Here is a 15,102-nt window from a genome sequence, read left to right on the forward strand (position 1 = left end):
AACCGCTGTGTCAGATTTCAAAAAAACTTTACGGAAAAAGCATAATCTGAGTATGGCGCTCAGAGCCCAATCCAGCCAAAGAAATATCCGTCATTTTGGAGTCAACAGAAGTTAGAAATAACATGATTAATATTCAGACCCTTTACTATGACACTCGGAGGTGGCATCATCATGTTGTGGGGGTGCTTTGCTGCAGGAGGGACTGATGCACTTCACAAAATAAATGACATCATGAGGTAGGAAAATGTTGTGGATATATTGAAGCAACATCTCAAGCCATCAGTCAGGAAATTAAAACTTGGTCGCAAATGGGTCTTCCAAATGAACAATGACCCCAAGCATATTTCCAAAGTTGTGGCAAAATGGCTTAAGGACAACACATTCAAGGTATTGGAGTAGCCATCACAAAGCCGAACTGAAAAAGCGTGTGCGAGCAAGGAGGCCTACAAACCTGAATCAGTTACACCAGCTCTGTCAGGAGCGTCCACTTATTGTGGAAGGCTACCCAAAACGTTTGACCCAATTTAAACAATTTAATGCAATGCTACCAAATACTAATTGAGTGTATGTAAACTTCTGACCCACTGGGAATGTGATGAAAGAAATAAAAGCCGAAATAAATCATTCTCTCTACTATTATTCTGACATTTCACATTCTTAAAATAAAGTGGTGACCCTAACTGACCTAAGCCAGGGAATTTTTACTGGTATTAAATGTCAGGAATTGTGAAAAACCGAGTTTAAATGTATTTAAACGTTTCACAGTAAAGTATACACCTGTTGTATTTTATTTATTTTTATAATTTAACATTTATTTAACTTGGCAAGTCAGTTAAGACCAAATTGTTATTTACCTGATATATTCGGCGCATGTGACAAATACAGTGCAGTTTGATTTGATTCCAAGGATATTTCATTTAAAACATTTAGGCATATATTTTTTCTTTGCAAAAACATTCTTTAAATGTTTTGTGGATGTTATCATCCTAATGTTAGATAGAGTTTTATCTAGAACTTAATGGGAATCTTAACAAATACTCTGGGAATGTTTCCGGTTTGCTGGGATTGCTATAAAACCCATTGAGGGTTCAACTTTATTTTATAGTCTTCTATGTACGTGCTATTAACTTTACATGATAACACGTTACATTACATGTCAGTGTCATTGGGATTCATTGAAACATGCATTTCCTACCAGTTAGTAGCAGGTACAGTAGTTACCAATTTGGTTGACTTACTTCAGTTTAGGGTAAGCACCAGAACATAATCCTTCTTACCACACATTTTCCTAGTAAATACCAATTAAAAACCAGTTGAAACATGCCTGAAATGAAGTGTCACCAACACAGAACCGGTAGTTATCAATTTGGTTGAATTACTTGTAGGAAAGTACCATTTCCTTTGCAAATACCAGCTGAAACTAGTTTGAAAAACAGCCAATCCTCTCTACCCTCTGAGCCCTTTCCAACTTCCCAGAGCGCTATATAGGTAGCATTTAGCATATGGGCCCAGATGCATGTCGCATTGCAAACCAATTACAGGTCTAATGTGATTAGCCCTGCCACTATAACGCTTCCCAGATTAGCCCCGCAGATACAAGATACAGGCGACAGAAGCACGATGACAGCCACCGCTAGCATCCTGTCAGTTCCCACTTCCTTAACATTCAGCAGCTGGCCTGGAGAGCGCCAACTCACAAGGACCCGATTTATTTATTCACTTAAGTAACCACACACACACACCACCAGCTACTGTGACTTCACCTGTCTTCTTGTGGGTGACGCACACACACCATCCACGTGGGATGACAGTTACTGTCAGTTGTGTTTTTGTCATTCATATCGTTCCCACACTTGTCTTCTTATTTAGTCCACCTTTTGATTCCTTAAACACTATTAATTTATGTCAATGTCGCTCAATTTGACCACTTAGCCTGGCATATTGACAGTCAGTGCTGTTTCTATTTTTTCCTGTGTCTTTTAGGTCTAAGATTAGGGATGGACTGTGTCTCTGTATCGGGAGGTCTAGGAAGAACTAGCTATTGACTCATTCCCTTTTCACAATAGCGTGCCGACCTGAACCATTCTGTTCTGGCTCAGATATACAGTATATATTTTTTAATACATTTTCTTGCTTCCTCTCTACACCCACCATAGTTGCTGGAACTTTGCTGGAAAGGACAATGCCTGTACAATACCTTTCTGGTGGATGTGTAACCAGGCCAGCACAATACTGCTGAATTTGACTGCTCAGTATTGTGAAAAGGGTATCATATTGAAGCCAGGTGGTTCCCTGACCATGAGATGGAACCCAAAGAGACAAAATGGCTTGGTCTTGAAAGGTTTTTGTCAATTGTGACATGGGGGTCTACTTGGAGCTCAATGGAAGTTTAGCCTCTCCTCATCTTCCTAGGGCTGTCAGAGCCTACAAATCTCTCTCCATCCTTCTCTCTGTGTCTCTTACTATCTCTCTTCATATTCCTCTCTCTCTCTCCTCGATCTTTCTCTCTTTCATTTTGAGCCAGGCTTGCTGTCTCACACGGCCTGAATCAGTTGGAGAGAGGGGCATTGACTGTGTGTTCCTGCCTGTCTCAACGCTTGCTGTGCTTCTGTTGGTGTTTCTAGGGCATGTGAAATTGCCACCCCAACACAAATCCCTCGCCGACTCACTAGTAGTGTGAGTCGCTCCTTTTTTCCTTCCCGGTTTGTTTGTTTCGCTTCCATTTCATCCTCTGTGAAAATTGTATACAATGAAATAGCTGAGGGTTCGCTTTGACTGTTGCTTTCTCACACTAGCTAATTTGCTTAGCATAGAAAGGCGGTACAAATCGCTTTTGTGACTCAGCTGTGAACAACTTTGCTAACGCTTAACCTTGAGTGAAGCTTCATAGTGGTCAGTAAACTATGTTATTTTCATGAATTCTGGGAAATAAAGGTCCATAGTTCAATGAGAGATGCGATTTTAGATGCTGCTCGATGTCACGACAACAACAAACAGTCAAAACAGTTGTACTCACCTTTCATCTGAATGAAACTTTGAATGGAAGATTTAGTTATTTGCAGAACTTTGAGTTGAGCATGTCAGATTTAGCATTTTCTATTGGTTTTCCTTTGACTATACAGAGCAAACCCAACCACCGCATGCCCCTCACCTTTTCTCACCCAATCGCATGCCCCGGTTGAAGGAGGGGCAGGTTCCCAGCCCCCTCGACAGATAACATTAAAATGTGTCCCATATAATTTTGAGGAAGTAGCATTCACACAGTCTGGCTTGTCAAAGCGGTCGATCTTATCAACGGTTTTCTCTGCGCGCCAGGCCCCACTTGTTGTGCAGTATGCTATTGGACAGTCAAAATCAATGTGGCTTTAATAGATACCCTGATCCTGCAATTTCCAAACCACCTCCTCTACCTCCAGACCTCTTCCAGCCACCTCGATTTCAATCGATTTCATCTCAGGGATATATAAATCCAATGTGATGTTAACCATCCACAGTCCCTGCATGATCAAAGTCTGGTTGGCTGTATGTGTGTCTGAGGGAAAATTCCATTATAATATTAAGCCATGTCTCCATACTAGGCTATAAATCCTCCCCTGTTGCTATAGATACATACTGGGACTCTACTGGGTAGTTAACCCCTTTGAGTTACTGGGACATGAACCTAGAATGGTTGTGCTTTAACCAATTATATTGTTGCTGTCATGGACTTTAGTGTGGATTTAGCTTGATTCTGCCAGACTATAAAGTTTGCATTATAATAATTGCTATAATGTAAACTGCTGTACAGTTTACAGTACAATTCACATTTGATTGATTGATGCAACATTCAGTGTTGCATTCAGTGCTGCCATTGGCAATACTTTATGATTACATGTTGAAGTAGTTTGAGTTTATTGATTCTTGCTCAGATAAAACGGCAGAATATACATCATAATGAAATTGTGTAGAGAATAGCAAAAGAAAAAACAAACTTAAAATATAATAATACATTTCATAAAATAGAATACAGGACACTTAAAACATTGCAGGACATTTTTCACATTGGAAACTGAAATGTTAAATAGTGATTGTTAAACATGTTTTGGGGTGGGAAAAACATTTGAGTTATYGTACAGTCTGACAGCAGTGGGTAGTGGCGGTTCGTACGGGCAGTGATACAGGACAGTTCGTGGCTGTTTCTTTGGAGCCTAGTCGTGCAGTCGAACTAAACGACACAACTATATGATACAAGGTAACCTCAGTATCACATTGTTTTTAAAATAAATGCAGGAAAATTATAGAAGGATTACTTGAGGGAAATGTTATTTTGCCTGACACGGAAATATTTGGTTCCGATTTATTTCCCTGTCAATTTATGTTGTTTGGATTGTTGTACTAGGACTGTACATTATTTTCATAATCTACTGATAAAATGGGAATGGAGAATGATTGTTTTGCAAGTCAGAGCAGTTTGCATGTAAATCATGCTGTGACAAGGCAATCAAGTCCTGAGAAGAACAAATACATTTCACACAGGGGGAAGAGTCCTTAAACTGTGACCCTGATAGTCCTGCAGTGTTGCAAAACACACAAACACTCTCTCTCTCTCTCTCTTGCACTCTTTCTCTCTAKCTCTCTCTCTCTCTCACACACACACACACACAAAAGCACACACACACAAACAGTGCAAAACAAGACTGCCTGGAGTGACAGGTCTATCATTATGTCCTGTTGACTTCATGATGGCCTCTGAATGAAACATGTCTCTTCAAGGTAGGAAAAGTCTGTGGGGACTTCACTGTGATGCCAGTGCTGCAGTGCTGTCAGCTGAGACAGCAGTGTATGTGTGTACAGTTTCAAGACAGTGGCCAACAGCACGCCACATCTATTTAAAGCTTCCAGACATCCAAATATTTCCATATAAATGTTCAATGATGTGCTGCATTCACATTGACCTGAATATTTACCTTATCTACTATTACCTACTGTACCAGTCAAATACTATACTGTTATTACCATAGACAAAGGATGGTGGGCAAGAGTTCATCTTGCTAGCACATTACAGTCAATGACACCGTAAACTAATGTGTATGGATAAAAAGCTAATGACAAACAAACATGGCCAATCCGATTACGACCTTAACAACCCCAACCCACCAAATATACACAAACAGAGCGAGAGCGCATTATCCAAAATAAACCCCCTCTAAAAATAACAAAATTATGAATAGCATGATGAAATGTATTAGATTAATTGGAAACGGGCAGTAGTCTAGCTAACTGAGTCTTCCGTCTGTTTTTGTTTCCGTACAATGAGGGTAAATTGTGGTCTATGCATGGGCTTTGAGAAACGCAGGACTACACAGAGCCGCAAAGGTCCATTTGTTTAAAGCTCAGTGACAGGTCGTTATCATTACAGTCCCTTCTGAGACATACGTTCCAAATTGCACCCTATTCCCTATATAGTGCACTACTTTCTACCAGGGCCCATAGGGCTCTGGTAACATGAAGTGTGCTATGTAGGAATAGGGTGCCATTGGGACGCAGCCTCTGAGAGTCTAAATGAGATTTATAAAACGGGTTGTTTGGATCCTGGATGCTGATTGGACAAGCAGCCCATACAGCTGTGCTGTATTTGCCGTCACAGACACGCTTTTGCCTGGTAAAGCCTGTTGCATGCTTCCCAGTCGAAGCAGTTCACACAGAGTACCAGTAAACATTTTGGACACAGCTACTCATTCAAGGTTTTCTTTATTTTTACTATTTTCTACATTGTAGAATAACACTATGCAATACCACACATGGAATCATGTAGTAACCAAAAAAGTGTTAAACAAATCAAAATATATTTTACATTCCAGACTCTTCAAAGTAGCCACCCTTTGCCTTGATGACAGCTTTGCACACTCTTGGCATTCTCTCAATCAGCTTCACCTGGAATGTTTTTCCAATAGTCTTAACTTCTTGCAACTATAGGGGGTGCTGTTCCGCATTAGCATATTTGTGTCTCCAAATTAAACTGCCCCTCGGCCTAAATTCTTGATCGTACAATATGCATATTATTGTTATTATTGGATAAGAAACACTTCTAGTTCTATAGAAGTTGGAATTTTGTCTCTGAGTGGTACAGAACAATTTCTACAGCACTTTTCATGACAGGGTTCAGATTTCAGAAATGTTTACCTCTGATCTGGGGTCTGTTTATAAGGCCACAGTGAATGCTATGAAGAAACCGACACTGCCTACGTCTTCCTCTGGGTGTCTGTACGTCATCACGTTTTCAATGAAATCGTGGGACGTTCACAGCCATTATAAATGACCAAAATGTACAGAGACCCCCTTTCTCAACGTGCGCCTCAAGCGTGAAGGCCATCGGACTGCCTCGTTCCAAATCGTTTTCTAACCAGCAATATTTCTCCGGTCATGTTTTCGTCGTTATAGTTGTTAAAAACATCATAATGTAGTGAATTTGAACCGTTTTATAGCAATTTATATCCGTTTAGTGCGATTCTGAGGAATTTTTTTGTCGTGCACTCTGAAAGTTTGGACACGTTTTAGGGTGTCGGTCGTTGGTGGTGGACATTTCGAAGGACAGAGGACATCTATCGACCAAAAGACGTTTATAACATAGAAGGATACATTGCCCAAGAATCTGATGGAAGAACAGCTCAAAGTAAGCAATATTTAAAATGATAAATCGTGTTTCTGTCGAAATTTTTTAAAGCTATTTCGCCATTTGTTTTGGTATAGCTTCACTTGGCCAACCCTGTATTGAAAAGTAAGGATAATTTTAAAAATGTAAATCAGCGGTTGCATTAAGAACTAATTTGTCTTTCGATTGCTGTCACCCTGTATTTTTTAGTCAAGTATATGATTAGCTTTCAATTAAACTAGATCACTCTGATAGATGACGTCAGACATATTGAGGCTTGATTTCCTAGTATTTTTATTGTGTACCACGGTTTTGTATGGCTAAATATGCACCTTTTCGAACAAACTGTATATGTATATTGTAAAATGATGTTAAGGAGTGTCATCGGAGAATTGAAGAGGTTAGTGAAAAAATTAATATATTTTGGCGGTGATTACGTTATAGCGCTCTTTGGCTGGAATCGATGCTCTGGTAACGTTTGCACATGTGGTATGCTAACTTATCGATTTATGTGTTTCGCTGAAAAACGCTTAGAAAATCTGAAATATGGTCTGAAATCACAAGAACTGGGTCTTTTCCATTGCTATGCTTTGTCTATTTTTATGAAATGTTTTATGATGAGTAAATTGGTCATACACGTTGCTCTATCTAGTAATTCTAGTCGATTTGTGATGGTGGGTGCAATTGTAAACTGTGATTTCTACCTGAAATATGCACTTTTTTCTAACAAAAACTATCCTATACCATGAATATGTTATCAGACTGTCATCTGAAGAGGTTTTTTCTTGGTTAGTGGATATCAATATCTTAGTTGAGCCGAATTGGTGATAGCACTGAAGGAGTAAGAAACTGATGGAGTTAGAATAGTGGTGTATTTTGCTAACGTGTTTAGCTAATAGATTTACATATTTTGTCTTCCCTGTAAAACATTTTAAAAATCTGAAATGGTGGCTTTATTCACAAGATCTGTATCTTTCATCTGGTGTCTTGGACTTGTGATTTAATGATATTTAGATGCTACTATCTACTTTTGAAGCTATGCTAGGTATGCTAATTAGTGTGTGGGGGGTGTGGGGGGTGCTCCCGGATCCGGGGTAGAGGCTCGTGAAAGGTTAAAAGGAGCTCCCACATATGCTGAGCACTTGTTGGCTGCTTTTTCTTTACTCTGCAGTCCAACTTATCCCAATTGGGTTGCGGTCGGGTTATTGTGGAGGCCAGGTCATTGATGCAGCACTCCAAAAAAAACTAAAAAACAATTATAATCACTCTCCTTCTTGGTCAAATAGCCCTTACACAGCCTGGAGGTGTGTTGGGTAATTGTCATGTTGAAAAACGAATTATAGTCCCACTAAGCGCAAACCAGATGGGATGGCGTTTCACTGCGGAATGCTGTGGTAGCCATGCTGGTTAAGTGTGCCTTGAATTCTAAATAAATCACCAACAATGTTACCATCAAAGCACCACCACACCATCATACCTCCTCCTCCATGCTTCATGGTGGGATCCACACATGCAGAGATCATCCATTCACCTATTCTGCGTCTCACAAAGACACGGCGGTTGGAACCAAAAATGTGAAATTTGGACTCAGATCAAAGGACAAATGTCCACCTGTCTATTGTCCATTGCTCATGTTTCTTTACCCAAGCAAGTCTCTTCTTATTGGTGTACTTTAGTAGTGGTTTCTTTGCAGCAATTCAAACATGAAGGCCTGATTCACACAGTCTCCTCTGAACAGTTGAGGTTGAGATGTGTCTCTTACTTTTATATGGGCTAGCAATTTCTGAGGCTGGTAACTCTAAAGAACGTATCCTCTGCAGCAGACGTAACTCATGAAGCTGGTTGAGAGAATGCCAAGAGTGTGCAAAGCTGTCATCAAGGCAAAGGGTGCCTACTTTTATGAATCTCAAATATAAAATAACACTTTTTTGGTTTCTAAAAGATTCCATATGTGTTATTTCATAGTKTTGATATCTTCACTCTTATTCTACAATGTAGAAAATAGTAAAAATAAAGAAAAACCTGGAAATAATAGGTGTGTCAACCTTTGACTGGTACTGTACACAAAATTAAATTAAGAATTGACAATCATTCTGTCAAAAGACATGTAATGTTAAGACTGATTTTTTTGTTACGTTATTAAAACATTAAGATTTCAATTGATTAACTAATGATTATCCTGTATTTTAAACATTAAACAACAGTGATGTCACAAAAATGTTAAATTATGTACAATGTATGGGAAACACGAGTTAACCATATACATMAATTTAAGTACCTACAGTAAGTGTGTGTGTCTGTGTGTGTGTGTTGTGCGTGCATGTGCACGTTTGCAATTGAGTGTTTACTAAGTAGCCACATCCACAGCTACTGTACTTCCTCATGTTGATCCAATAGAGAGGGGAGAGGCCACATGTGTCATAGGTAAATATGACAGGAAACGCACATGGTTATGGTGGATGATTGGACAGAGAGAGGGGAGGAAGGAGAGAGAGAGAGAGAAAGAGGGAGGGAGGGATGAATCATTGGTCAGTAGCCCGGAGCCAAAGTAAAATAAGCCGCAATTTGCTTAATAAAATTATAGACCACGTTGAACTACACAAAGGCAGGCGGTGACTGGCTGGGGAGAGCATTCGCTTCAGGATCTCCTTTGCCCCTAACTTGCACACAGGAGCTAGCATTGGTGTGTGAAGTGTGCACACATCCATTCTCACTCTGACACACACACACACACCTGCACACTCCATTTCAGCCACCTCTCGCACTGTGGTGCAGGGTGTCATCTACGCACGCCACCTGTCAGCTTTAGAAAGAGTCTCCACCAAAAGCTTGTCCACCCATAACCCGGCGGCAAATACCCAGGGGTGGGAACTGAAAAGGGGCATGTACCACCAGGCTAAGGAAGAGGGGGACCCTCCAAAATTGCAAGGGGAGGAGGACGGAGACTCGAACCCCACAGGCTCTTCGGTAACCCAGTCTACCCCCTCTCCCCCCTCTCCTGAGACCACTATGGAGGGGGAAACTCAGCTGGAGGAAGAGGGGTCCCCTGCTCTGACCCCCTACCCCAACAGTAGGCACGGGGGGTCCTGTCGCCCGGGGTGTCTACTAGTGGCCCTGATCTTGATGCTCATCTCTCTCCTCGGCAGCTGGGCGGTGGTCCACCTCACCCTGGGATCCCGCGGAACCACGCCCTTCCGGATCCAGGCCAGTTACGACCGGCCGATCAAGCAAGACGCCACCGCCACCATCGACCCGGACTTCACCACTACCATCGAACCGGGCTTCACCACCAACTGCACAGTGGGTAAGTGAACGTCTAAGCTAGCAATTGCTGAGTTGTTTGTCTGATTGTGTTGTTTGTCTGATTGTACTGATTGTGCTGTGGAGTGGGTAGAAGTTGAGGCTAAAGACTGATCCAAGATCAAATATTTGGGTTCTACTAATAGTTCCTTATAGAGAAGGTTAGGATTTGGAGTTGTCTAATCTGGTCCTGGATATGTGGTTATGTGGGCAATGTCTACCTCAAGTGTGTGCTGTACATCCACATCTATGTAGATAACATAGCTGATTCTCTCTAAAGATTCTCATCTGCTGTTCCCCCTACTTCATTTAAATCAAACAAAATGTTATTGGTCACATGTGCTGAATACAACAGGTGCAGACTCTACAGTGAAATGTTACTTATGAGCCCATTCCCAACAGTGCAGATTTAAAAAGTTAGACACATATTTATAAACAAAAAAAATGAAACAATAACAGAATCAAAGCAATAAATACATGTTAMTTAAAAGCTTACCAAAATGCCTGTCATTGAAGGCATGTGAAGTATACATTTAATTATTCTGTAGCCTTGAATCGAGTGTCTAAGGTTCCTTGCTCACATCTTTACGCTTCCTTTTTGTTCAATTTACTTTTGTGTTCCAAGCACGATGCTCTCAGTGATGTGTTGAACATTACTAAATAAAACAACTGAATAAATAGCTTAAATGTATTATTTACATAATATGAATGTTATATTTTATTATTTCATATTATTTGTCTTTGGAATGAAACACTTAGTTAAATTAGCTACCACTGTATTTGCTTCTGGGGAATACAGTGAACTTTGGAAACAGTTGTTGCTTTCATAGCTAAAGTTTTGATGACACAGCTATGGGTGTTTGAAAAGCCCTGCAAATGTTTTAAATTGGAGATTTTAACGGCTGCCGTTCTGGATGCTAACCCAGTTACTGTATGTTCTGGAATTAAATGCACGGATGGCGTGCTACAGGGGATAGTATCGCTCTATTTGAACCTCGAGAGGTCTTTAAATTAGGTTAATCCTGCTGATTCAATTTCCTCAAAGCTGGATGCAGAAAAGTAGGGACCCTTGCTTTGAGGTTTTGAGGAAGTGTACATTAATAAAGAAATGTAGTATGAGATGTGGACTTCAAAAGAGTAACACGTTGAGTTATAGTTTTCCACTTTGGGTTATTAGAACAGGCAAATCACTGTTACAGCAGCTATTGTGTGTCAGTAAAAGTAGAGAAACAGAATGTCGACAAATACTTGGGATGGGATGTCCGCACTAAATTGATATGCTCAGGTGACCAAGCGTCACCATGGAGCTCAACTGTTTAGGCACAGACTTTAGACAAAAGTCAATTGAGACAATGTCCCAAACTCTTAAATTAACTATGTCTTTCAGAAATCTGTTTACTGAGTTACTAGATAGAAGTTGCAAACAGAGTAGTCTGTGAGTACTAAACTTTAAGAACCATTGCACTACAAAGTGCAGACAACTTATCTTCTAACAAGCAGTGACAGAAAAGTTTAGGAGGTAGTCGCAACCTTCAGTTTGATACACAGTTTCCCCTTTAAACAGTTCTACTGCATCGCTCTGAGTCTTAACACCGACAAGAAGAGATAAAAGTTTACTGTGGAGAACTATATCTATCCAAGAAACCATGGTCCTAGAAACGTGTAAATCCAACCCCTTTCAACTCTAGGTTTTTACAAATCTTCGAACACCACAGACATTTATCTAACTGTACTTTATGTCATCTTTTTGGAAAAAGATGCATGTCTCCCTCAGTCACATCGATGCAAGCAAATGTATTGTTGTCTGTATTACTTTCTCATTTTTCAACATGCAGCGCTTTACATTCAATTCAAATATCTATTTGATGATCCCAACACACACACATACACACACACAAAAGCAGACACCCGCTCCACACATAAAATTCATCCCTACTATTTGCGTAACAGTGCCTCTCAGACCTCCAACAACAGAACAGAACAGATTGCTGTTGCTCATGCAAATCGAAGAATTAGACAAGACTCTAATTGTTCTCCTGTTGGGTAGCTCACAACGTCCCCATTCTGGGGCCAACAACACACACACACTCTGTTCTTTCTTAAAACAGCACCTGGGTACATTTCAACAGTACACCCACCCACCTCCGCATGTCTCTCCAAGCTAAACCTTAATCCGTCGCACCAGCTCTCCACAACAGCTATCAGCTGATCAAAAATGGAGGAGAACGGTGCGCAGTGTACTGCTCGTCCCTCGAGCACCTGCCGCTAGGCCTGGCTCGAATTACCTGCCTCTGCTGTGTGTTTGATAAGGCCCACTCTCAAACTCAAATCCCTTGTGGGGGTTTGCTTGTTTGCCTTATTTGTTCCAGTCTCTGCTTCCGTAATGAGTTAATTGGGACTATTAATGATCGCTATTGTGAAGCTTCGGGGGGCTAAGGCTGATAGGAGCTTGTTGTTTTAGTCGTTGTTTTAATTCTGTCCCTGTGGTTTTGTCAAGTATACTCCCTCTCCGGCGCATGAGGTTGGCAGGCTGCTCATTATTACGCACACCTGTCACCATCGTTACGCGCATCAATGCCTCATCAGACTCACCTGGACTCAATCACCTGCCTGATTACCTTCCCTATATATGTCACTCCCTTTGGTTCTTTCCCGAGGCGTTATCGCCTCTGTTTGTGTTTCATGTCTGTACACTACTCGTGGTTCTTGTTTAGTCCATGTTAGTTTATTTACCAAATTATTCACAACCTGTACATGCTTCCCAAATCCCAGCGTACGCGTTTGTAGTACGTTGGGGTTAAGAGTTGCACACCAAAACTTGTATTTGTGCATCATTCTCGGTGTGTAGGCCACGATAAGTACAATATTTGATCTACAGAATTTATGTAAATTGAACATGTAGTTTACGGCAGTCTTTTGAATTTGTGACCGTGCCTCAGATCAAATATGTTACAATTTGAGAGAACCCGCTAACCCACCAAATGCTAAGATCTACAGATAGTTCTTAAATCTGACACGCTTCTTCCTTTTGTGGCGTCTTCCCTGCACAGCGATTACTGAAGCCGTGGCTTGGTGAGATATTCGTCAGCTAACAGCCACACAGGCCAAATTAATCAAGCAATGTGTCCTTAAGCTTTTTTCATCCTGCAACGCTAATTCACTCGTCTGCCAAGGGGCCAAAAAGTGATTCCCATGCATTACCCAAAAAGCAACGTGAGTGCTGGCGCATCTATCGCTTAGGCTCATTGTTCCCTTAGACAAGTCGAAATGTCTCCGGCATATCACCGGTGACACGTCTGTATTTCTCACCGGCTGTTGTATTGGCATACAGATGAGCTTGTTATTCAGGAGAATCGCAGCCGTCCGCACTCTCCCAGTTTGTCTCACACAAAGCAAACAGGAGTGTTAGCGAAAGAAAGGACTGGCAGATGAGTTCATTAACAGATCGTGTCAATAATAAATGTGTTTCAGTTTGTGTCTGTCTGTGCCATAGTAAAGCACAGGGGCATATGACAATAACCCTTGCTTATGAACACTGGATCATCACTTGTCATACCATATGTTAAGTCTTGTTTACACTCCTGTTTTTACACTTCTAGTTTGTTTCGCTTTGCCGATATTTCTATTATTTACACATTGTCACCAGTCATTTTCACAGATGGATAAGTACACCAGATAAGGCAACAGCAAGTCCCTTCAGGGGACTTTAACCTCTAACCTCCTCTACCCTGGCTCATTTCCCTAACCATTACAACATGCTGCTGCAGGCCTCAAACGGGGTGTTACTGCAAGTATATACTCAGGGATTTGCTACACAGTGGTGGGAGGGTTTCACCTTACCCATCAATTACTTCTATTCTGGGGAGCCGGGGGAGTGAAATGAGTTAGGAGACGGGTGGTGCAGTGGATAGAGTGTCGGGGATAGGGATGGATGGATGGATGAATAGATGGAAGGGCAGGTTGTGGTAGAAGGGTAAGAGGCTGGACACATTGTTGGAGAACTGTAGACTCATACTCATTGAAGCATAGTATAGTAACTACTTCAGAACAAAACTATTTCTCACATAAGGTATGTGCACCATGATATGTACTTTTGTACTGTTATGTGGAATTGTTATGCTGGTTGCCTGTGAGATCTACCAAGTACTAAATTGGATAGCAACAATGAGCTCCAATAGACTGTTACTGCACATACCACATATTTCTATCAGTTACATTCTCTGCATCATTTCCAATCCCCCATATATTCTTTTGAAAATATATACAGTACCAGTCAGAAGTWTGGACACACCTACTCATTCCAGGGTTTAAATTTAAATGTAGAAAATAGTAAACATATATAAAAACCATTCAATTAGTGTGTTCAAACTTTTGATTGGTACTGTATATTATTTTCAATATATATATTTTTTAGAGATACAGTAATAAAATAAAAAAATTCACATGACACCAATAAGATGACATTGGCGATTCTAGTGTTAAGCACCCTCTATCAATTATCAGTTTTTTTTCACAATACTAGCATCTTGTTGAATTGATCTGGAATCAAAGTCAACGGTCTATTGTAAACAAATGTGCCATTTTACAAAAAGAATGGCACATGAATCACCTAAGAATGATGGACACAGAATAGGTATTTATCCTCTTGCTGAGATCGAGTACATACATAGAATGCGTCACAAATGGTACACTATTCCCTACATAATACACTACTTTTGACCAGGGGCCAAATCGCTCTGGTCTAATGTAGTGCACTATATAGGGAATAGGGTGCCATTTGGGAAACTAGCATAGATGAGAATGAGACAAAATAAATGAGTGGTAGGAACGGAATTTAGAGACCCAATTGTAATCTAATAAGGATTGATTGACAATGGTTGGCGTAATTGAGATTTTTTTGTCTCTCATGTCAATCAGTCTCGTAAATGTTAGGCCCAATGACCAGCTAGTGAAACACTCATGAATCAATAAATGCATTGGGTTTGTAGATATGGCCTCAGCCAAGTGGAATGAATATAGTGATCAAGGGACCTGAAAAAATCTCAATGCATGACATGGGTATTGGTGAATGGAAGTAGTAAGAGAGGAACACAATGTAGCACACAGAAACAATTCCTGTGTGTGTGTGTGTGTGTGTGTGTGTGTGTGTGTGTGTGTGTGTGTGTGTGTGT

At 40.7% G+C, this 15,102-nt stretch overlaps 1 long non-coding RNA gene across 1 annotated transcript in view; it reads left to right on the top strand.

Moving 5' to 3' along the window:
• Window positions 1-4,126: 4,126 nt before the first annotated feature.
• The window catches only part of LOC111969083 (uncharacterized), a 28,272-nt gene continuing 17,296 nt past the window's right edge, over window positions 4,127-15,102 (top strand). Inside the window, exons 1-2 of the long non-coding RNA XR_011480476.1 lie at window positions 4,127-4,231; window positions 9,778-9,935. This is a non-coding gene — a long non-coding RNA (uncharacterized lncRNA). The remainder of the gene's footprint in view (window positions 4,232-9,777; window positions 9,936-15,102) is intronic.

Source organism: Salvelinus sp. IW2-2015, linkage group LG10, assembly GCF_002910315.2.
Source record: "Salvelinus sp. IW2-2015 linkage group LG10, ASM291031v2, whole genome shotgun sequence".
Lineage (NCBI taxonomy): Eukaryota > Metazoa > Chordata > Actinopteri > Salmoniformes > Salmonidae > Salvelinus > Salvelinus sp. IW2-2015.